At 39.4% G+C, this 23,351-nt stretch overlaps 1 long non-coding RNA gene across 2 annotated transcripts in view; it reads right to left on the bottom strand.

The window, feature by feature from the left end:
* Positions 1 to 21,992, bottom strand: part of LOC143668427 (uncharacterized) — a 103,423-nt gene extending 81,431 nt beyond the window's left edge. For both annotated transcript variants that reach the window (XR_013168438.1, XR_013168439.1), the window contains exons 1-3: positions 21,878 to 21,992; positions 9,092 to 9,267; positions 7,166 to 7,308 (exon numbers count right to left, since the gene is read on the bottom strand). This is a non-coding gene — a long non-coding RNA (uncharacterized LOC143668427). The remainder of the gene's footprint in view (positions 1 to 7,165; positions 7,309 to 9,091; positions 9,268 to 21,877) is intronic.
* Positions 21,993 to 23,351: the final 1,359 nt, after the last annotated feature.

Raw genomic sequence — 23,351 nt, 5'->3', positions numbered from 1 at the left:
TTATTCCCTTCAGTGGCACTTTTTATGTAGGAGTGCCATTGATAATGGGGATCCAGGAATTTATTCACTTTTGTGATTTGGTTGGATAGAGACAAAAAATGGTAGTCATATAATAAAATGCTAGGTGCAAGTGAGATAGAAATTCAGATGATTAACCAGATCCTGGATGTGTGGGGAATTAAGAGAGTTGTGAAGTTTAGTAAAGAAGAGGGATAGGCATCTGATTTGGTTTGCTAAAGCTACTGGAATGCAATATATCAGAAATGGGTTGGCTTTTACAATGGGGATTTATTAGCGTTCAAATGTACAGTTCTAAGGCTGTGAACATGTCCACATTAAGGCATCAACAGGAATATATCTTCTCTGAAGAAAGGCTGCCAGCACCTGGGACACCTCTGTCACATGGGAAGGGACATGGCTTATGTCTGCTGGTTCTTCTCTCCCGGGTTTCATTGCTTTCAGGTTCTGGCTTCTGTGACTTCCTGTTTCAGCTTCTCCAGGGGCTTTTACTGCAAATTCTTTTAGCTTCTCTAAGCTCTCTGGGCTTTTTCTCTCATAAGACTCCAGTAAAAGGATTAAGATCCACCTTGAATGGTCTCATCTCAATTGAAATAACCTAACTAAAAGGTCACACCTACAACAGGTGTGTACCCTCGGGAATGGAGTGAAAGAACATGGCCTTTGCTGGGGTGCATAACAGCTCCAAACCCCCACAGAATCTGAGACACACCAAGGGATTGCTGGTCTCCAACTTTTGGCAGGAAAAGTGAAAGAATAAATAGGAGAGTTTAGAAAGGACAGTCTAGTTTAAGTTTTCAGGAATTTTCATTCCAGGGACTAACAAGATGTAAAGTTATGGGAGTGAGTGGCTGAACTGGAAGAAATGCAAAAGCAAATTTGTATATTAGTTATCTTTTCCTGCATAACACATAGTCAAATATTTAGTGGCTTAAAAATATCAGACATTTATTATCTCACAACTTCTGTGTATCAGGAATCTGCGTATGATTTAGTTGTGTCCTCTGCTTAGGTCACACAAGGCTGCAGTCAAGTTGTCTGTTGGGTTGCATTCTCATCTGGAATCTTGACTCGGGAAGAATCTACTTTCAAGCTCACTCAGATTGTTGCCAGAATTCATTCCCTTGCAGCTGAAAGATTGAGACTCTGGCTCTTACTGGCTGCAGATTAGAGGTTGTCCTCAGCTCCTGCAGAAAACTGTCACCTCCTAAAGGAGCTTGTGACTCCTAGAGGCCACTTCCAGTTCCCCTCCTTGTGAGCTTTCCCCATGTGACCCCCTTATTCATCAAGTCCTCAAGGAGAGACTCTAGAGTGAGTCTACCAGCAAGACAGAGCCTTACACATCATAATGGAACATGGGAGTGACACCTCATTCATCACCTTTTGCTGTTTTCTGTTGGTTAGAAGCATGTCACAGAACCTGCCCACACCAAAGGGGAGGGGTTTAAGAAGGTGTGAACATTGGGAGGTGGGAGTCATGGGTCCATGACCAACCATGATGGATCATCTGTCCATCACTAAGGTGAAAAAACAAAAACAAACAAACAAAGAAAAACCTCTGAGTTTAGTATGACTTTGAAGTTTTTCAGGATGATAGAGTGAATGAAGTGCTAAAGCCCAAATAAATTCAGGGGAATACCAAGGAATAACAGAGAAGAGGAAGGGCAAAAGTTGGGATAGCTGTATATATGAATCTTATAAGGGCAGAGATTTTTATATATTTGGCTGGAGACAGAAAGCAAAAAAGCAGCATTGACCTCATAGGAGAAAGCTCAATCCAGAGCATGCGCAGGTTGGGAGAGTCAGCAGAGACTATTTTATGAATAGGCTGATAAGTAAAAAACGTTGTTTATAATGGAATGATTTGAAAGAGGCCAGTGGGAAGACGAGATGAAGCAGAACAGTGGGAAATTGATTCAACTTGTATTACATTTCTGCCTACCTCTCATGCATTAGCGTTCGTCTCTATTTCTTTATTTTTAACTTTTCTTTCTTACTTGTTACAGATGTGTCTTACAAATAGCATGTGTTTGTGCCCTTTTTAGTCTAATCTGAGTGTCGGTAATTTAACATAGGAATTTCATCCAGTCACTGTTTTGTGTTTACCACTCTGTTTAGACTTATCCCTGTCTTATTTTAGGCTTTCTTTTTAAAATGCTTTGTATATATTTTGCCCATCTCTTGTAAGACTGATCTGGTAGCCCCTGTCCCATTCCCTATCTCTACCATGCATACACTACCCTCTTCCTTTTTACTGTTGAGTAGTATTCTGTTGTATGAATATAGCAATTTGTTTATCCATTCATAAACTGAAGGATCTTTGGGTTTGTTGGGGATGGAATCCTGTCCCCCATGAAGACACGCTCAGGTCCCAACCCTTGTTCCTGTGGGTATGAACCCATGAGTAAATAGGACCTTTGAAGGTGTGTCCAAACTGAATGAGGGTGGGCCTTAATCTGATATGGCTGAAGTCTTTATGAGCAAAGGAAATTAGACAGATAAGGAGAAAAACCACAGGGAGCAGCAAGGAACCGCGAGGCAATCGAACCTGGAAGAGAAAGAGGAAGACACAGCGTGTGTTGTGCATTGCCATGTGACAGAAAAGCCAAGGAATCCCAAAGATTGCTGGCCAGCCAGAAGATACCAACCCTAGGAGGAAGCAAGCCTTCTAGCCTCTGAAGCTGTGAATTAATAAATTCCTGTTTTGTTAAGCCAACACATTCTATGGTATTTGTTTTAGCAGCTAAGAAACTAAAACAAAATCGTTTCCAGCTTTTGGAACTTGGGAATAAAGTCATTGCTAACATTTGCTTACATTTTTTATGTGAATGCTTCTCTTGAGTAAATATTTAACAGTGGGCTGGAAGTTGTCTAAATTTTCCAATATGTTTGTATCATTTCCCTCAAAAAGTTTTTAATATATCAATTTGCATTTTAAATAGACTTTTAAGTTGGGTTCCAAACCAGTTAAATTAGAATGGGTATAATTTATTTATAAATTAAAGATATTGGTAAAAATAAAGTAGTTTATTTTTTAGGTCCAGAAATTTGACTTATAGAAACTTTCTTTAATTATGCCCTCTCATTATGAAAAATGAGGCCTACATACAAAGACATAATGACTAGATAGAATGATGGGAAAAGTTTGCTGAAATTTCCAGAATGATGTCTGTATGATCAGTGTTGTAGTTAAGATTCTTTTGGTGGGTGGGCCATGGTGGCTCAGCAGCTAAGAGTGTTTGCCTGCCATGCCCAAGGACCCGGGTTCAATTCCCGGTGCCTGCCCATGTGAAAAAAAAAAAATTCTTTTGGTTGTAAATCACAGAAAACCCAATCAAATATGGTAAGTATATTGGCTCTTTTAATCCATGCAAGGGTCATGGGTAAACCTGGAGCAATTAGGTTTGACTCACCCTTTACTCTTTACCTGTGTATTAGTTAGGGTTCTCTAGAGAAACAGAATCAACAGGGAACACTTGAAAATATAAAATCTATAAAAGTGTCTCACGTGACCATAGGAACGCAGAGTCCAAAATCCACAGGGCAGGCTGCAAAGCCGATGACTCCGATGGATGGCCTGGATGAACTCCACAGGAGAGGCTTACCAGTCAAAGCAGGAATGGAACCTGTCTCCTCTGAGTCCTCCTTAAAAGGCTTCCCATGATTACATTTAGCATCACTAATTGCAGAAGACACTCCCCTTTGGCTGATTACAAATGGAATCAGCTGTGGATGTAGCTGATGTGATCATGACCTAATCCTATGAAATGTCCTCATTGCAACAGACAGGCCAGCGTTTGACCAATCAGATAAACAGGTACCACAACTTGGCCAAGTTGACACCTGTCCCTAACCATGACAGTCCACCCCTTGTCAACTTGGCACCTATATATATATATATCACCTTAGACCATACTTAATTTCCAAATGAAAACAAATAAGCACACATTTTTTCTTTTACCTGAAAATACTCAACTGTCCTGCATATAACTGGAAACACATTAAATCTCTCCAGAATAGGGTGCAAATCCTTGGGCAACATTCATTCTTAAACTTGATATCTTACAACTTAAATAGTATTTCATGAACAAAACAGCATTACAGTCCTCATTTCTGTAACTGATCACGTGGTCGAAGTTCATATTTATCACTACCTTCTTCCACTACCCATTCCATGTTCCCTTTCCCCTCAGCAAGCACTTCAGCTGGCCGTGGTTCTTTGCCTGGTGGGGTGACCCAAACCTTCATTCCTGAAGTCTCAGAGCCATTAGTGGTCCTGCCTGGATTGTGTTGTTGCAGTTTTCCATTGATTTTAATCACAGGGCATGGTAGTACTAATAGACGCCCCAGGGGATCTCCTATATTCCAAGAAAACTCTTCTTTACCTCCATGATGTAGTTGCAGTCCTACTTCCTTCTGATAGTCAGGGTCAATTACCCCAGACAATAATGTAATCCCCTTCTTGGCGTGTTGATCCAGAGGCATAAGTAGCCCAAAGTGACCAGGTGGCAATCTTAACTTCCAGTTCAGTGGTATCACTGTTGTTTCTCCTGGAGGAAGCACACCCCATTTTGGAACTAAAACCTGTAGACCAGCAGAACTCAGGGTAGCAGGGACAGGAAGCAAAAATTTTCCTAGTGGATCACTAGGGGTAATAGTGAGTGGCACCACACCCATTTCCACCCCTTGGTTCCTGGACCCATGGATCCTGGCTATGGGAGAAAGAGCACCATACAGTGGACGCTGATTCAGAGCATACACAGCTTCCTGGAGAACATTACCCCAGCCCTTCAAGCTTTTGCCACCTAGTTGGCACCGTAATTGAGTTTTCAAAAGGCCATTCCACCGTTCTATCAATCCAGCTGCTTCTGGATGGGGGGGAACATGGTAAGACCAGAGAATTCCATGAGCATGTGCCCATTCCCGCACTTCATTTGCTGTGAAGTGTGTTCCTTAATCTGAAGCAATGCTATGTGGAATACCATGACGATGGATAAGGCATCCTGTAAGCCCACGGATGGTAGTTTTGGCAGAAGCATTGCGTGCAGGGAAAGCAAACCCATATCCAGAGTATGTGTCTATTCCAGTTAGAACAAATCACTGCCCCTTCCATGAAGGGAGTGGTCTGAGTGGGGTGCTGCTGTGGTTTGCAAATGCCAGATATGTTGGAACAGTTTTTTTGATGGCTAAGGGGAAGATTTTGGAGGAACCGTGAAGAGAATGATGGAGAAGACCTAGACTGCATGAAGGGACTGCTGGTGTAAATGGAACCACTGCCAATCTTGGCAAAGGAGGACACAAAAGGGAAAAATTGGAGTTTGCAGAGTAAGAACCATGGAAGCTCGGGTCTGAAGCCAAGAAACCTCGGCCAGGAGAGTGGACCCACTCATATACATGGAGAGGGTGAGTTTACCCTGAAGGGCGAGGATGAGTCTCCCCTTTCATTGCAGTGGAAGAGTTGTGCAGCCTCGGGCCTTGGAAAAGGCGTAGCACGCTCCTTGGGGGACTGGGAGAGCCTGGTTGCCACCATGTGGAGGGGTTGAGCGTGTGCCCCAGAAATGGCAGAGAGCGCAGGGGTGGCCCTGATGCCTGGAGAGAGTGGAGCCCAGAGGTGGTCTCCTTGATGTTCCCCGAGGCGGGCCACTGCATAGGCCCTCAGAAAGGGTGGGATTGCCACTTTCTACAGCCGAAGGATGAATGACTTTCAGACTTTGAAATTCAATGGTGTTTGCCTGCAGGTTTTCCTTCCAGTTTCTCCCCATGGATCCGGTGTTTATCTTTCTTTGCATATTGGCATCAGATAACTTGTTTTGAGATTCACAGGCCCACAGCAAGAAGAGAAGTTTTTGCACCTGTTTAAGGTGATGCTTGAAGTTGCCAAGTTGACAAGGGGTGGACATGTGTTAGTTAGATTCAGTTGTCAACTTGGCCAGGTGAGCATACCTAATCTTGTTGCTGCGGACATAAGCCAACGGTATGTGAATCTCATCTGTTGCCAATTACATCTGCAGTTGGCTAGGAGGCGTGTCTGCTGCAATGAGTGACGTTTGACTTAATTGGCTGGTGCTTAAATGAGAGATCGCAAGGTAGCACAGCTAAGCAGCTCGGCATTCCTCATCTCAGTACGTGCAGCTCAGCTCAGGCCTTTGGAGCTGGAGAAAGAAATCACCCCGGGGAAAGTTGTTGGAACCCAGGGGCCTGGAGAGAAGACCAGCAGAGACCATCTTGTGCCTTCCACGTAAGAAAGAACCTCAGTGGAAAGTTAGCTGCCTTTCCTCTGAAGAACAAACAAAATAAATCCTCTTTTATTAAGAGCCAATACGTCTCTGGTGTGTTGCATTCCGGCAGCTAGCAAACTAGAACAACCTGCATGGGGCTGAACCATGTTAACAGAATTCTAAGCTTCACATCTATTGTCTTTTCACTATACTGGAAAAGAGTGAAGAACTTTGTCTGGTATTTCCACCAAATGTCCTCAAAGTCTCTGACTGGACTGGTTTAGAGCATGTGATCATGCCTGACCTAATTAATCCCTGTCTCAAGGAGAATGTGTTGTTTTGATTGGTTTGTGTTTGAGTCATTTGTTTCATTCGTGGGCCTGCTGATGAAACCCTGCCCATACCATATGAATTGAAGGTGGGAGGGGTGGATTCCAAAGGAAATTTGGGGCAGTTGAAACTGCAGAGGAACAACAAACACTCAACACTATTATGATTATGACACTTTTGTGTATATATATTATATATATTATGTACATAAAAATGATATACAATATTTATGTATGAAGATGGTACATCTGTATTTATAGATATTATGTTATATATACTTACTATATAATCTGTACATTTTATGCAATTGCACACATGCATACAATGTTTTCCCTTGTGGGCATGCTTCACATTTAAAATGACAAAAAGTAAATATTTAAAAAAAAATGGTGCGGCCTCAATCAATACTCTATATTTCTTGCCTAAGAATCTATAAATTTCTTAAAAAGTGGGAATAAACACGTTTATGTCTTTATGTTCATAAATGTTATGACTTTATAAACTTTATGACACGAAGACTTTATGTTTTTATGTTCAGGCTTCGACACTTATTAAGAAAGCATGCATTTCTAAAATGAGGTCAATTATTCTTTACGTACCTAAATAAATGATGCGTGAATCTAAAATTTAATGGGAGCGCAACAGTACTTCACATAGGCACATTGAGCATAAGTTAGTGGTGTTTGGAAGCGTCTTCTCATTTGATTTTTTCCAGTCTTCTGAAAGTTGAACATCAGGAATTCTAAACATCAAAGACATTTGACAATGTTAACTTGAAAGTGTTTCATTCATCATTTCCAAAAAACAAATCAATTAAAAAGAAGCAAATGGAAATTAAATTTCAAATGACAGCATGGAAGGGGATTGCTGAGGTAGGCAGAAAGTCAGTAAATGGATTTTGAAGAACAAACCTTCTCAAAAGGTAGCATCATTCAATGGGAACAGAGGAACAGGAGGAATCCAACAGCTTGAATTCTGTCCTTCCGAGCCTGTGCAACTCTAAGGCCATTTTAGCTCCATCTACTGCTTCTCCCCATGTGACTTCCTGCTTCCTCCTTCCCTACTCTTTCTCTCTCTCTTCCAAACTCACAAAATAGCTTTAGGTAGATTTGTGCGGAAAGGGTCTGGGGCAGGACTGGTAAGGAGGATTGTGAAGGAGGAAGGAAAGTGCAGCATTCCAGTTTATTTCTTCCTCCATCTCAAGCCTAACCAGGGCAAAACAAACCTATCTTTCATTAAAGAGATTGATTACATTGTCTCTTTGTGAAAGATGCCTGAATTGCTGGCTAAAGTGAACGGTAGTGCTGACAGCTGCTCCATAGGGCACAATAGTTGCTTTTTATTCCTTTTTTCTCTCTCTTCCAAAAATATGTACCAATTCTGAAATTCTAGGAGATCTAACCTCTTTTGAGCCCTTTGTCAAACAGAGAAAAGAAAAAGATGGTCTGCTTAGCTTGGCTTCCAGGTCAAAGGAGCACTGCATGGATTCCACACAAGTTCATATACTAAACAAAACCTTTTAAAATTACTCCCATTCAAAGAAACAATTTATGCATAAGCATTTGATTAAGTGCTTGAAATAACAAAATTGGAACAGAATCAACTTTGATATTTTCACTGTCCCATTACTTCAATTATTCAAACTGACTACAAAAAAAAAAAAAAAAAGAAAGAAATGGAAAGATCAAGAACACTTGAGATAGTCCAAAAATAAGATTTGGAGCTGGACCTAGGGATGCTGGTCTGGAGCAACCCACGTTGGCTGGCTCTGGCTTGTTATGCAACACCTGGCTTTTCCAAACCTGAAAATAGTCCAAGTTTGAATGGCATGTGTGCTGCTAGTCCTGCCAGGATGCCAGCAGCGTAGCTGTCTTTTTCTGGGTTCTACTCTGGTGGCCTCCAGGTGGTTGAATGCTTCTCTCCAGTTCAGTGTTAGTTTTATAATGCCAAAGTAGGTCATATAATGAACAACAAAATAATTATTTGAAGAAGACCTAAAAACTATTATTAATTACATACTGTCATGCCAAATAGTTAACTTAAGCATACACCCATTGCTAATTGCCTATCCTGTGGAGTCATCTTTCTACATTGAAATCATTTATTTATTTTTCATTCATTCCAGAATATTTATTGAGTGTCTGCTATAATGGTGCTGGACACCATTCTAGGTGCCTGGGACAATGATAAATTCAACCAGACTTAGGTCAGTCCTCGTGGAAATATAATCTGAGTTGAAGAGAGGTATACACTAATCAACAGTAGTAAACAAATGTAAAATCACAATTCTTCAAATACTACAAAGGAGAGGTACATGGGTAGACTTTTCAGGGCATGGGACATCAAATGACCATTTGATGGCTATTGAAGATTGTGGGTTCTCTTATGACCATGGCTAGGGTAAATTTGCATTCTTTTGATGGAAGATTCTTCTCAGGCCCTTTCCTTACCCATTTCATCCCTCACCACCTCCTCCATCCACACTTTGAAGGCCAAGGTTTCTCCACCCCTTTTTCTCTACTCACAGTCGCTTCTCCAACTTCTCCTTCTATTGTTCCTGGATCATCTCACTGCTAGGAGTGGAGAAAAATTCAGTCATCAAGCCTGCATCCAGATCTTTGTCTCAAACAGAGGTTAATGACTTCATTCTTTGGATCTTTGGTTGGTGAAGGCCATGGGCATGGAAAATGCCCTCAGAGTACTATTAAGAAAACAGAGAGAAGAGATAATATTCAGAAAACACACAAATTAATATTTTGAGTTATAAGTCTGCCACGTTATTAAAGAAGATAGGAAGACATCTGGCATGGGGGTAAGGAAGGTGGTAGTTAGGCAACAAATGTAAGATGAAATTCAAAGCAAGTAGTCAGAGATGCACCAGACTGTAGGTGTGAAAGGGGCTAGGTAGTAGTAAGATGGCCTTCATAGCTGCCTGGGTGAAATTATATCCCATTTGGGCATTTCAATGGTTTCCTGGGGGTCAGGAACAAATCATAGTAAACTGGCCTACACAGAATAGGCAGAAGCAGGCATTTGGCAGTACATAGCAGAGGGGGGAGTGAAGTGATAGTTCCTAGTGAAAACTTATTGAAATCATGTGGTCCTAGGTCTTTTCTAAGGCTATGGAAATAAATATATACTTTAATGGTAGACTAAAAGTAAGCTCCTATATCATAACACTGTGTATGGAAGAGAGAAGACAGCATAGTTGTGTTCAAATAATTAAAGGGTTGTAATATTAAGAAACATTAAGCTTATTGTAAAGGACTCCAAAGGGCAGAGGAAGAATTTTGCTTAATATAAAGAATTTTCTGACAGTCAAAACGTTTGAAAATGAAATAAATTACCTTGTGAGCTGTGGAAATGTTCAGAGCCTTTTATCAGAGTTGAACAGAAATTCATGCATCAACCAGAGGCTTTAAATGAACTCAAGCTTCCCTCCTGTCCCACAATTTCTAGGGTGTACATTCTTTACAAAAATAGTCTCCTTAAGAAGACACTGGTTTAAAATTTTTTATCTTGTATGAAATAAATGCTTTAAAAGCATACCACAAAAACACTTAAGAAATAATTTAAATAACTGAAAAAATGGCATGTGATGATTTTTTTTTGATTTTTAACTTGCTAAGATGGATTTTTATGGCTTTACATTGAACATGCTGGTATGTCTTAGGAAAGGAGTTGGAAAATTGAAAAAAAAAAGTAGAGAGTCATTTATTTTTAACATCTCATGTTCCAAATACTGTTAGGTTTTGTTGAAATTTGCAGAATTTTAGTTCTCAACTCTGTTATAAGCCAAATAATTCAACTAACCATTTTACACAAAATAGGCATCATAGTGATTTTGGGCATGAAATATGGTTATATTATTAGGTAATGCAGGAAAATTTGGAAATGATTCCTTCTCTTTCTCTCCAATGTTGATGGTTAGAGATTCTTTAATTAAACAGGCTTTTTAAAAAAAAATCTTTTTCTGACTGAGTTGTAGCTTCTGGTAAATAATTGAGCATAGTCACCAATGATAAATATATATATATGATTATAAATATATATATGATTTTAAATATATATATATGATTTTAAATATATTATATACTTAAATATATTATATATATATAAATATATATATATCCATTCTTACAATATGCCTGGAATATATACCATATCCTAAAAATGTCAGCTTAAACTTTTCAAATTGATTTCAGCTTTGTAGAATTTGTATCATCTCTTCTGAAGACATGACCCATATCTGAGTTTCTCTTTCTGATTCATTCAAGCAATATTTTAAAATTTCCTACTAGATGCAAAGTACTCTATTGGATACTCTCAGCAATACGAAGAGGCATAAAATAAGCCATTTCCTCCCAGGTGATTACAGTATTGGAATAGAAAATAAGACAAACATGCAGAACCAGAACTTACGATAGTATCACATGCGTACACTAATAATCCTATAACAAGAGTCTTTAGGAGATCAGAGGAGAGACAGAATTCTTTTTTATGGGGGGTCCCAAACTATTCCTCCACAAAATAGTTTGTGGTATTGACCGGAGCTCAAAATGACGAGTAGGATTTCGTAAGTTAGGGATGGCCTGTTATATATTTACTGACATGAAAAAGGGCAGAAGAGAGAAAGTGATGCTCAAAAAGTAATGATTAGATCACTCCTTGGATTTCTTATACAGGAGTAGTGGGGTCAGCTCAGACATGCTTGTAGTATCAGGCTAAGGGGGTTGGACTTCAGTATAGAGAAGAGGTGACCCTGATGGTGTCTTAGAAGGGTCAGCCTGAGAATAATGTTTAGGAAGAGGGATGCAAGGCAGAGTGGACTGCTGGGAAGCCTGTGGGAGAGGACAGCCATGAGGGTAATTGCAGCAGCAGCGGTATGGAAGCGCTGGTATGAAAGGCAGGGGAGGAATTAGTCTATAGACTAATTTATGCAAGGGGAGGGGGAAGGAAGAGGGATAAGTTAACAATAATTCCAAGGTTTAAAGTTTAGGTGATTAACGGGACATTAATAACATTGACAGAAATAACGAAAAAAGGACAAGATATATACTTTTTAATTTTAGAATTTAGACGTTTTGATTTGAAATGCTGACAGTCTACTCAAAAGGAAAAAATTAAAGCATTGGAATAAAGAGATCAGAATCTGAAGTAAGACACACTGAGGCTTATATCTTTCTCTACCACATATTTCGTCAAATTACTTCATCTCTCAAGCTCATTTCCTCATCTGTAAAATGGGAATAATGTTAGCTGCTAATCATAAGTTTGTATAGGAACTAAATAAAATAATTGGTGTGAGATTATTTCCCAGGTGATATCCTCTGCCTCAGCAGGGGTGAGCTATTTTTGCTCATGTTACCGTTCTTAATTGGCAAGAAGAAATATGTGTCTGGAACTTGTGAGATTAGCCAGGACTAAAAGTACAGTTCTGCATGTCACTCATGAAGCACCTGGTTGAAACCTTGGATTGCAGAAAAGTTTCAAGCCTTGGGTAAGTAGCCACAGTTAGAGGAAGGGAAAGAATAGGATTCATTCAAGTATCAAAGAAACAGCAACAGGACTAATATTAGAGGAAATTAGAATTCCAAACAGAAAAATTTCAAAAAGGATTGACAAGCAGGGTTTTGCTAAAAACTCAAGGAGGATGGGGGTGGGTAGAAGACCATTGGATGTTTTTTAGGTTATTTTACCACTCAAAAGCATTCATCAGAGAAGTAAATCTTCGGTTTTGATCTTTTGCAAGTCTTCCCCCAATTAACCTTATATATGAGTTGAGCCATATAATAGGTTGAGAATTTCTAAAACCCAAAAACCTTCTAGAACTACCAGAGACTCTTAAAAAGTAACGATTATTCCTTTGTTTGCTTAAAATGAATATAATGCATGTTTTAGTTTCCTGGCTGCTAAAACAAATAGTATACAATGGATTCACTTAATTAATTGGAATTTATTGGCTCATGGTTTTGATTTTAGACTAAAATCAAGCACTGTGGCTTTCTGGGGTAGCTGCCAAGGATCCTTGGTCCTTGGCTTTTCTGTCACATGGCAGTGCACATGACAGAGTCTTTCCTTTCTCTTCCAGGCTCCATTGACTTCCAGCTTCTAGCTGCTCCTCATGGCTTCTCCTTCCATGTCTAATTTCCTTTGCTTATACAGACTTCAGCTATATTGGGTTAAGGCCCACCCTCATTAAGTATGTGCACCTCTGAACTAATAACATTTTTAAAGTAACTATTTACAGGTGAATTCATACCCACAGGACTGAGGGTAGAGACCTGAGCATGCTTTTTGTGAGAGACATGATCCAATCCCCAACAATGCTAGCACTTTGAAATTGAATGGCACTTTCTACTTGAAATGCTTTTAAGTGGGTATTATAATCCCCCCATTTTATATGCAAGGGACATGAACTTTCAAAATGCTGCAAATTCAATAAGTAAAATAAATTGGAGCTTGAATTTACTTTTTTGTTATTTGCGTGCTTTACTTTATGTTTTTGCATGGGCAGGCACCAGGAATCGAACCCAGGTCTCCGGCATGGCAGGCAAGAATGCTTTCACTGAGCCGCCATGGCCTGCCCTGGGGTTTGAATTTAACACCTTGCTCAAGAATTTGTACCCAAATACATACCACTCACTCCATGCCCAACTTTATTCATCTTTATTCACCATCTCTTTCCTTCTTTGAATTATTTCTCTGTAATAAAATCCTTTTGTTACTTCTTATAGCCTTTCTTTTAATTTCTATTGCTCTTTTCATTCTTTATAAATGCCTATTTGCTGTGTCATCTGAGTAATCATTTGAGGTCTGAAGTATGAGTTCAAGCTGTATATTTTATTTGAGGCAGAAGAGGAATGATGAACTCTTTTTATGAGCCTGATTTTGGGTCTTATAAAGAAAATACAGAAAGAGAAAGAGAAAGAAATCCATGATTAGGGGTTTAGCTAAAGCACTAGATAGTCTTGGTTGCCATGGAGACCACCACAGCCACTGCTTTATATGCAGATAATGTGCAGAAAGGGCAGGCAGAGAGATGAGATACAGATATGGCTCATGAAATGGTGAAGGGGTTGCAATAAAAAACCTACTAGTCTTGGGAAGCAGGGACTGACTGCTCACACAAGCCACAGCAGGAAAGTCAAAGACAGAGGTTGAAGTAGAGACGCGGGCTAGTGATTTGAAATGTCTAGACAAGCAATATCTATTAAAAAGCTTGCATGGTATTCAGTACTGCTGCTAACCAAATATTCCTGGCTGTCTGCTTCTTGGGTACATGATATATTATAGCGGGTTGAATTGCCGTCCCCAAATGATATGTATAACCAAGAATCAGTGAATGTGATCTTATCTGGAAAAAGAGTCTTTGCAGATGCAATTGAGGTAAGGGACTTGAGATGACATCATTCTAGATTAACCCGATGGGCCCTAAATCCAATGACATGTTTCCTTATAAGAGAGAGAAGGAGAGACACAGAGGCACACGTGGGAGAAGCCCAAGGTGAAGGCAGAGGCAGAGATTGGAGTTATGCAGCCACAAGTCAAGGAATGCGTGGAGTGCCCTCGAAGAGGCACGGAAAGTTTCTCCTTCGGAGGGGTGCAGCCCTGGTGATGCCTTGATTTATGATTTCTAGTCTCCAGAATTGTGAGAGAATGAATTCGTGTAATTTTTAAGCCACCAATTTTGGCGTCATTTGTTACAGTAGTGCTAAGAAACTATACATACTTTTGGATCCTTTTGGGGAGGCGCCAGCCATGTGACTAGTTCTGGCTCTTGATCTATGAGCAGAAATGACATGTGTCATTTCCAGGTCTAACATTAAAATGCAGATATGAGACCTTTCAGAGCTCTTTTTGTCTTCTAGCCCAGTGCTCACAACATCCATTATCTTAGGTAACTGAGTAAATATGATGAGGTGAGACCCTCTGTTGACTAACTATGGACAGGCATTTTGAATAAGACATGAACCTTTGCTATTTAAAATTAGTGAGATTATTGGGTTGTTTTTTTAACTAGTGTTACCTGGCCTATTCTGACTGATACTGGAAATAAATACTAAGGGTAATAATAGCATTTTATTTTTATGCTCATGGATTCTGTGGGTTAGGAATTTGGAAAGCGCAATGGCTGGGACCATGGATGGGATGACTCGGATACTCACATACCTGACACTCGGACTAGGATCGCTCAAGGACAGACTCAACTGGACCTGTCAATCAAAGCACTTAGATTCGGCACCTCCACATCGCGTCTCTTTTTCACAGCACAGTGACTGGGATTTGGGAGGAAGCATTCTGGGAGCAATCATTCCAAAAATTCCATGTGGAGGCTTCACACGTCTTTTGTTACACATAATGTCATAAATTAAAGCAGAAGCTCTGCCATATTGTGTCTGTTATGAGAGATTCATAAAGCCAACCCAGATTTTAGCGGGGTGAGGACAGGGGATTAGGCCTCACCTTTCAGCGAGAGAAGTTTCAAAGAACAGCCAAATATTTTTTAAAAACCATTGTGGAAGGGGAAAGAAAAGCTAGCATAGTCATGAAAGAAAACTGTCCTGTGGTATGGCCAAATCACAGTTCACTTAATAAAAATAAGATTTTATCTCTGTATAGTGTTCTGCAACTTATTTTTTTTAAACTTTTTTTCTTTTTTGTTCTGCAACTTATAATACACTTTCACTTGCCTTATCTTGCATGAAATCCATGATGTATTGTGGGATAGTTACTATCATGCCTAGAACGTGAAAAAATAAGAGAAATTCTAAGAGGAACCTCAACTAAAATATATACCACTTAATGGGCATGTAGACATTTCAATTTATTTTCTAACATTACAAACTACATCGTATACCTTATTTTGGAGTCTCTTAGGTGCTGGAAATACACAAAGATAAGTAAACTATTTCAGTAAATTAGTGGAGAACACAAACATGTAAATGGAAACAAAACAAAAGGTGCAATGGCATAAGGGCTAATAATGAGAACCAAATGTCAAGAATATGCAGAGAAAGAGGCACTTAATTCACCTGAGGAGGAATAGTATTAAGAGGAGGTTTAAGTATGCGAAATAGTTATATTGGTAGAAAATGGAAGCCAAACCTCTCCAGCATGAGTAAGGGCACAAAATGTGAACATATGAATATATATTTTTCACTAAATGCTGCTCTCTTTGGTTACAAACTGCTTGTCCTGGAAGAGTCTTTATTAAGTCACTGACCTCTTCAAGTTGACCAGACTAGAAATGAATAATTATTTAGTGATCTTGAAAATTCCAAAAAAGCCTCTTGATGAAACAAGAGAAAGGAACAAGTAAAGAACTGTTAGGCAATTTTATAGAATTGCTCTTATGATGATTTAACTCTAAAATAATATTGAAAAAATAAAGCACCTTCCTCATAGGCTGATCTTCAAAAGGATTTTTCTCCCTTTCAATTCTAAACCCCTTTTTGTATCACTCCCTCTGCCCCACCCTCAGCTCCGGCTCTTCTCTCCTTCCTCAAATCACTCAAAATCCATTACTGACTTGTTTTTTTTCCCCCGTCACCCAGCATTAAATGTTCTTCTGGTTACAACAACAGGAGTTGAAAGCTTTGCACTTACAGTAAAATATTATCTCACCAGGATTTTGCTACGTAACTTTTCATGCCCCCTAGGAGATGGTGAGCATGAAATGATTAAATAAAAATGACTTTCCGCTGGGGCTTCAGGGGAAGATGATGGAGTTGGGAGCGAAAGTACACACTCTCCTACCGAAACAGCTAGCGGACAAAGAAACAGTCTGAATCATTGGTTCTTGGGCACGGAGACCAGGGAAGCACTGACAGCAGGTAGAAAAGAGCAGACTGGAGAGACTGAGAAGCTGCAGCAAAAACTGCGAGTGAATTCCTCCCGCAGGGGTGGCTGGCGCCCGTCGCCCACACTCTAGGCTTGCCTCGGCTATGGTCAGTGGCTGGCTGGCCTGGATGGAGAGGGGTGAAACGGTCTCCGTCCCTGGAAACAGGCAGGGGACACGGGTGCTGTGCTGAGCAGCTTCTGAGAAGCGAGTTTGGACTCCTGGGTTCCATCCCTGACTTGGGGTTCTGGCATGCCTGGAACAGGGATTCCCAAGACTGCTGTTCCAACGCTGCCCAATGGAGCTTGAAAAAAATCACACTCCCTCCTTAAGGGTTGCGGGGTAAAGGATTTCCAAAGAGTGCCATCTGCTGGGCAGGCCGGGAAAGTGCAGCTTAGGGGAGGTGGCAAAAATAAAAGGCGTATCAATGTCTTCACTGACCTTTTCTCCCCAGGGCCCTATGGAACTGATCTGGAATGAAATAGACCCCTATCTCACACCTTAAACAAAGATGAACTCAAAATAGGTCAAAGACCCAAATATAAGAACCAGCACCTTAAAACTCCTAGAAGAAAATATAGGGAAGCATCTTCAAGATTTTGTGGTAGGCAGTGGTCTCTCAGACTGCACCCAAAGCGTAAACTATGAAAGAAGAAATAGATAAATTGGGCATCCTCAAAACTGAAGACTTTTTGCTTCAAAAGACTTTGTCAATTAGGTGAAAAGGCTGCCTAGTGAATGGAAGATAATATTTGGAAATCACATATCCAATAAGGCCTTAATATCTAGAGTATATAAAGAAATCCTAAAACTCAACAATAAAATGACAAATAACCCAATTGAAAAAATGGATAAAAGGCTTGACTAGACATTTTTCTAAACAGGAAGCACAAATGGCTAAAAAGCACATGAAAAGATGCTCAGCATCACTAGCTATTAGGGAAATGCAAATCAAAACCATGATGAGCTATCATTTCACACCTACTACAATGGTCACTATTAAAAAAAACAACAGAAAGTTACAAGTATTGGAGAGGATGTGGAGAAATAAGAACACTTATTCACTGCTGTTGGATATGCAAAATGGTGTAGCTTCTCTGGAAGACACTTTGGCAGCTCCTCAGGAAGCTAAGTACAGAATGGCCATATGATCCAGCAATCTCGATACTAGGTATATACACAGAAAAACTGAAAGCAGGGGCTTGAACGGACATTTGCTCACTGCTGTTCATAGCAGCATTATTCACAATTGCCAAACGATGGAAATCACCCAGCATCCAGCTGCTGGTGTGGTGCATACATGTGAGGTACTATGTATTATTCAGCTGTAAGAAGAAATGAAGTCAATGCATGTGACAATGACAAACCTTGAGAACATTATGTTGAATGGCTAAGCCAGATGCAAAAGGACAAATATTGCATGATCTCACTGCTATGAACTAATTATAATGAGAAAACTCATATAGTTAATAGCTAGAATATAGGTTACCAGGAGATAGCATGAAGGTAGAGAATGGGGGGCTGATGCTTTATATGTGCAGAATTTGTATTAAGGTTCATTGTAAATGTTTGGAAATGGATGAAGTGAAGGCAGCACATTATCGTGAATGTAATTAACAGTACTGAATCATGTTTGTGAATGTGGTCGAAAGGGAAGCTTTAGGGTCATGTATGTTACTAGAAGAGAAGCTAGAGGATGAAACGTGGGCCTGTATAGCATAGTGAGCTCTGCTGTGAATGATGAATGTGGTTTATAACACAAATATAAGAATGTTCTTCCATGGACTAGAACAAATGTACATCACTATTATAAGGTGTGGTAGTTAGATTCAGGTGTCAACTTGGCGAGGTGAAGGCACCTAGTTCTGTTGCTGTGGACATGAGCTAATGGTACGTGAACCTCATCTGTTGCTCGTTACATCTCCAGTTGGCTAGGAGGCATGCCTGCTGGCTGGTGCTTAAATGAGACATAGCACAGCCCGAGCAGCTCAGCATACCTCATCTCAGCACTCGCAGCTCAGCCCAGGCCTTTGGAGAATCACCCCGGGGAAAGTTGTTGGAACCCAGAGGCCTGGAGTGAAGGCCAGCAGAGATTACCCTGAGCCTTCCCAAGTAAGAAAGAACCTCAGATGAAAGTTAGCTGCCTTTCCTCTGAAGAACTAACAAAATAAATCCCCTTTTATTAAAAGTCAATCCATCTCCGCTGTGTTGCATTCTGGCAACTAGCAAACTGGAACACAAGGTATTCTTAATATGGTAGTATATGGAAAAAAAATACATTTCATGCAACCTATGGACTATGGTTAACAGTAATATTTTAATATTCTTTCACAAATTGTAACAAAGGTGTCACACCAAGGCTGAGTGCCAATCATGGGGAGGTAACAAGAGTGTTGGATTTGCTTACTGGAGCAATGATAATGTTCTGAAATTGATTCAGTGATGAACGCACAACTCTGTAGTTATACTTAGAGCCTTGGTTGTACACTTTGGATGGATTATACTGTGTGTGAATAAAATTGCTCTTAAAAAAATATGAGGGTTCAAATTTCTCCACATCCTTCTCAAAACTTTTTATTGTTCCTTTTGAACACAGCCACCCTAGTAGATGAAAAAAAAAAAAGACTTTGAACCATATAATGGACCTGAGCATGCGGATCTGATTTCATTTTATGCTCCAAACAGGAAGTTAATTCTTGCTAACGGTGTTTAAGCCCTTATGAAATTCCCACAGCATGATTTTGAAGAGAGAAGGCAATAATTAAAGCAGAAAACACTGATGCTGGCCCAACAAACAAGGCGTCACCCTGCATATTAGATAAAGGTTATGCATTCTGTAGAAATCAACTCACTTGGAGAAATTCAATAAGTTCCTGACACATAATAGGAGCTAAATACCGTTAAAACAACCAATTAAATACTAATTAAAACAACAACAATAACAACAACCAATACTTGAAAGCTACATTTTACCAAGTATGTAAGCATAATTAAGAGCCTTGGAAGAAAGAAACAGACCAAATTTAATTGAACTGTGAACCACAGGGATCATGGAAATGGAATCCAGCCTAGCAAAAGAATCAAAGAATATCATCAAATCTTTTACAAGAATGTATTATTAATATAACCCATATGTACAGTATATATAACATTGTACAATAAACTAGGCATATTTTTCATTATAGAGTGTGAGTCCATTTGACTTAAATAAACATTTTTGCCATTTTCATAAAGTTGACAAATACCTCACAGACATTGTTAAATATTCCTAAATGGGGTGATCCATATCTGGCTATTACAATTAAGATTCAAGTGATTTCACTGGCAAAAACAGGAGAGAAGTAACAGAATTGGGTCTTATAAATGTGCTACATGTTTCACACGTATTTCTTTCAAATTGGAGAATAACTTGAGGATCAGCGAGGAGGCACAACTTGACCCAAATTACCCACATACCTAACAAAAGGAAGAACCAGTATTGAGGTAAATGATATCTGGTGCTAAGGCTTGGGATGTTTCCTTTATTCACTACCATTTCAAGTCTTAGAAAACATCTCTTGCATTATCCTTTGGTCTATTCCGTATGTGAGGCATTACTCACAATAATTATCCTGGTAGAAACAGAATTCCTATATTTATTCACTAATTGTTTTTGTTCTGAACCTTGGCCCCTTTTGACCTTTAGTTGTAGCATAATTACCACGCCGCTCTTTTTTGACATATAATTCTGATGAGAGTCATAAAATTTTACAAATGCTGAAAATAAAAATTTTTCACTTTTAGTAGCTAAGGAAAAGTATGCAGTTGGTACTATCAGAGTTCTTAGAACTTTCTTGTCTGGCTAAATTTAAAGTCTTTTGTTGAATGTAGGATTGAAATGACATTTAATGACAGTATTAAAGGTGGTGACAGAGCTTCTGCATCCGCTTCCAAAAGGTCATTTTGGTTCAAAGAAGAGTGGCTTAGCTTTTGATTACATAATTATGCCAAACTCTAACTGCGAGAATGAATAGGCAACTATTGCTCTATCTTAAGAGTTATGACTTTGGCAAAATGCATGATTATCAGGGACTCTCAGGATCTAAGAGAAAATGATTCCAGAGAACTGCAGACATTAATAACGTCTTGTTGGAAAGATATTCTTAACAGTTAGCACTTTTAGAATTGGCATGGGCTTAAAATGTTTTTAAACCACTCACATAGAAAAATATATATCAAGTACTCAAAGCAATGGTTTTTCTGTAACAAGGGCTTGTATTATGGACATATTTAGACTAAAACATTTAAAATAGACAAAAATAAAGAAATAAATCACCTTAGTATCTATAGCCTCTCTCTTTCACTCTTGGCTGCTCCAAATTTTATGCAGGTATCTTTAATATTGGTTTATCAATTACTCACTCTCTTCCATAAGTGTGCATGAAAGTAGTTAGTAAGTAATTTTAAAACCATCCCCTGTCTCTTTGGCTAAATTCCTGACAGGTTGCTCTTTTAATAGTCCCAAGAGCAATATAAACACGTTTTGCTCTCAAGGGCAGTTGGCTCATTAGCAATAAGGCTGACATGGCCAGTTTAAAGCTTTAAAAAGTCAACCCTTAGTGAAATGTACATAACTGGATTACTTTGATGAATTTCACATAGCTAATTCAAAACACAATTTAATACTTAGGGGAAAAACATCTTAACATGGTAAACAAAGCATCTGGGTTCCCATTGGCTTAGGAATAGTGTCATTTGGCATAAACAGCCAAATACATAAATACATGTCAACAAGAGCATGAAGACATTATGATGAAAATTTAAAAGCAGTTTTAAATACTTTAAATATGTTGCAGATGTGTGTTTACCTCACTGAATGTATTTTGGCTAAAGTCTTTTAGATTTCTTGATTTATTAAAATACCTGAAATAAAAATATTTTCCATTTACATAAATGCATTTGCACACGTATAACTGAAAACAAAGGTGCTGTTAAGGAGCAGCACATTGATCTATTTTTTAATTAAGAAAATGGTCTGTATTGAGACTTGGATAAGTTGGCTCAGAAGGGATTCTGGTCCTCAGGGTTATGGGATAATAAGAAGAGGAAAGGAAGCTGAGGCCAGGGTAGAGGAAATTAGCGTGACTTTATCCTGGGTTCCCAACAGAAGGGGTGGCCAGCATTCAGGACATGGTGTCCAAAGGGGTGACGAACTCAGCTTGAGATCCCAGCTAGACAAAGTAGAGCAGGAGAACTTTGCAAGAAGTAGCGGTAGTCAGTATAGGGTAGACGCCACAGGTGGCCTCTTCCTAAGCCAGGACCATAAAGAGCAAGATGCAGCTCCCAGAAGCTCAGCCAGAAACCCATGGCTTCTAGGCTCAGCAGGGGACTAGTGCTGCCAGAAGCCAGAAAAGCACAGCTGTTAATATTGTGTGTGGGCCTTGGAATCAGTTAGACCTGGATTCTAATCCTCCTTCTCCCACATACTCACCGCGTTTTGTAACCTCTTTAAAGTTAACCGCTCTAAACCTCAGTTTTGTCGCTGGCAAAATGGAGCTGATGACATCTACTTCAAAAGATTGTTCTCTGGATTAAATGAGAAGCAGTAGAATCTAGTGGTTAAGAGTGCAGGGGTTAAGACTATAAAGAGTAAAAGTGTAAGTTCTGGAACTAGACTCCTTGAGTTTGGGCCAAGTTTGTGATCTTAGGCACTTAATTCTCTGTGCCTTAGTTTTCGCATCTCCAAGATGGGGATGATGCTAAGTGCACCTGTGTCTTAGGGTTGGTTGCTAGAGCAGTACCTGCTATGTAGTGGCAAACAATAAAGCTGTCGATATCTATTACTTTCTAACAGTATTCAATAGGCAATCTTTTTTTGTGATTGCTGTAATTCTTGTTTATAAGGCTAATCACATGGGCAGGCTAAACATGGTGGTGATTAGGAGAAAGCTGTGATTGGTGAGTGACAACCTGTGGACCCAGGGTTTGCGCTAGGTTTTGCTATCACAAGCCTCATTCCACATTTGCTGCTGGAGTCTACATTGTTCACGTGCCATTTGCTGTTGTCAAAACTAATTCAGCATCTGAATAGTGAGGGCTCTGCTCAGTGCAGGTCCCCAGGGCTCTAGCTGAGCAAGGTGGAGGAAATGAGAACGTGGGAGATCATGTGGTGGGTATTATCAGTTTTGAGAAGAAAACCATATGGGTCTGTTGAGAATTGTGTTATGTCTTTCTCAGAATGATTATATCATTCCTGGCTTGTTTTGCTCTGCTAAAAGGCTGCTAAAGATGAATCAACACATGTCATTCCTCATTGGAACCACCCCTTTAATTGCATTTTTAGGATGTATAATAAAGAACAGTAATAGAAACTTGCTCTCTCGGTGTCCTAGTATCCTTAGCTGTAAAAGACAGTTGGGGGAGGAGTTTAATAAGAAACTTTGAATTCATAAATTATATGATTCTATGATCAATACCATATTTGGTTCTCCCAGATGCCACCTTTAGAGTCCAGGACCTACATTTTAATAAAATCCGTATGGAATTTTATTAATGTAACTAAAAACCTTTGGATTAGGTCCAAGGTCGTTAAGCTAAATCCTGTGATATAGTGGCTCGATTCTGCAGAGATTTTAGTTTATAACACATGTGCATTAAATAAAGTAATTTAAGCCTGAGGGGGATCTGATTATTTTTCAATGTGTTCTGTCTTACAATTTTCTATTAGACGGTAGAATTGATTGTGAAGGAAGTTGTCCTGAAACGTGCATGATAATTCATATTTGGAAGTGTCTCACCCCACATCATTTCTCAAGCCTTATATCGGTTCTGAGTTGTGCATCAGGTGAAGTGCAAAGTACTTTTGGCTTTGTCATTATCATATGTCTCAATAACTATCATTACCTCTTGGAAAACACTTTTGTTCTCTTCTCCTATTATGTATTATGTCACAATAACAACAGCTG

The sequence above is a fragment of the Tamandua tetradactyla genome, chromosome 24 (assembly GCF_023851605.1).
Source record: "Tamandua tetradactyla isolate mTamTet1 chromosome 24, mTamTet1.pri, whole genome shotgun sequence".
NCBI lineage: Eukaryota > Metazoa > Chordata > Mammalia > Pilosa > Myrmecophagidae > Tamandua > Tamandua tetradactyla.
This window is presented reverse-complemented; position numbering and strand designations above follow the sequence as displayed.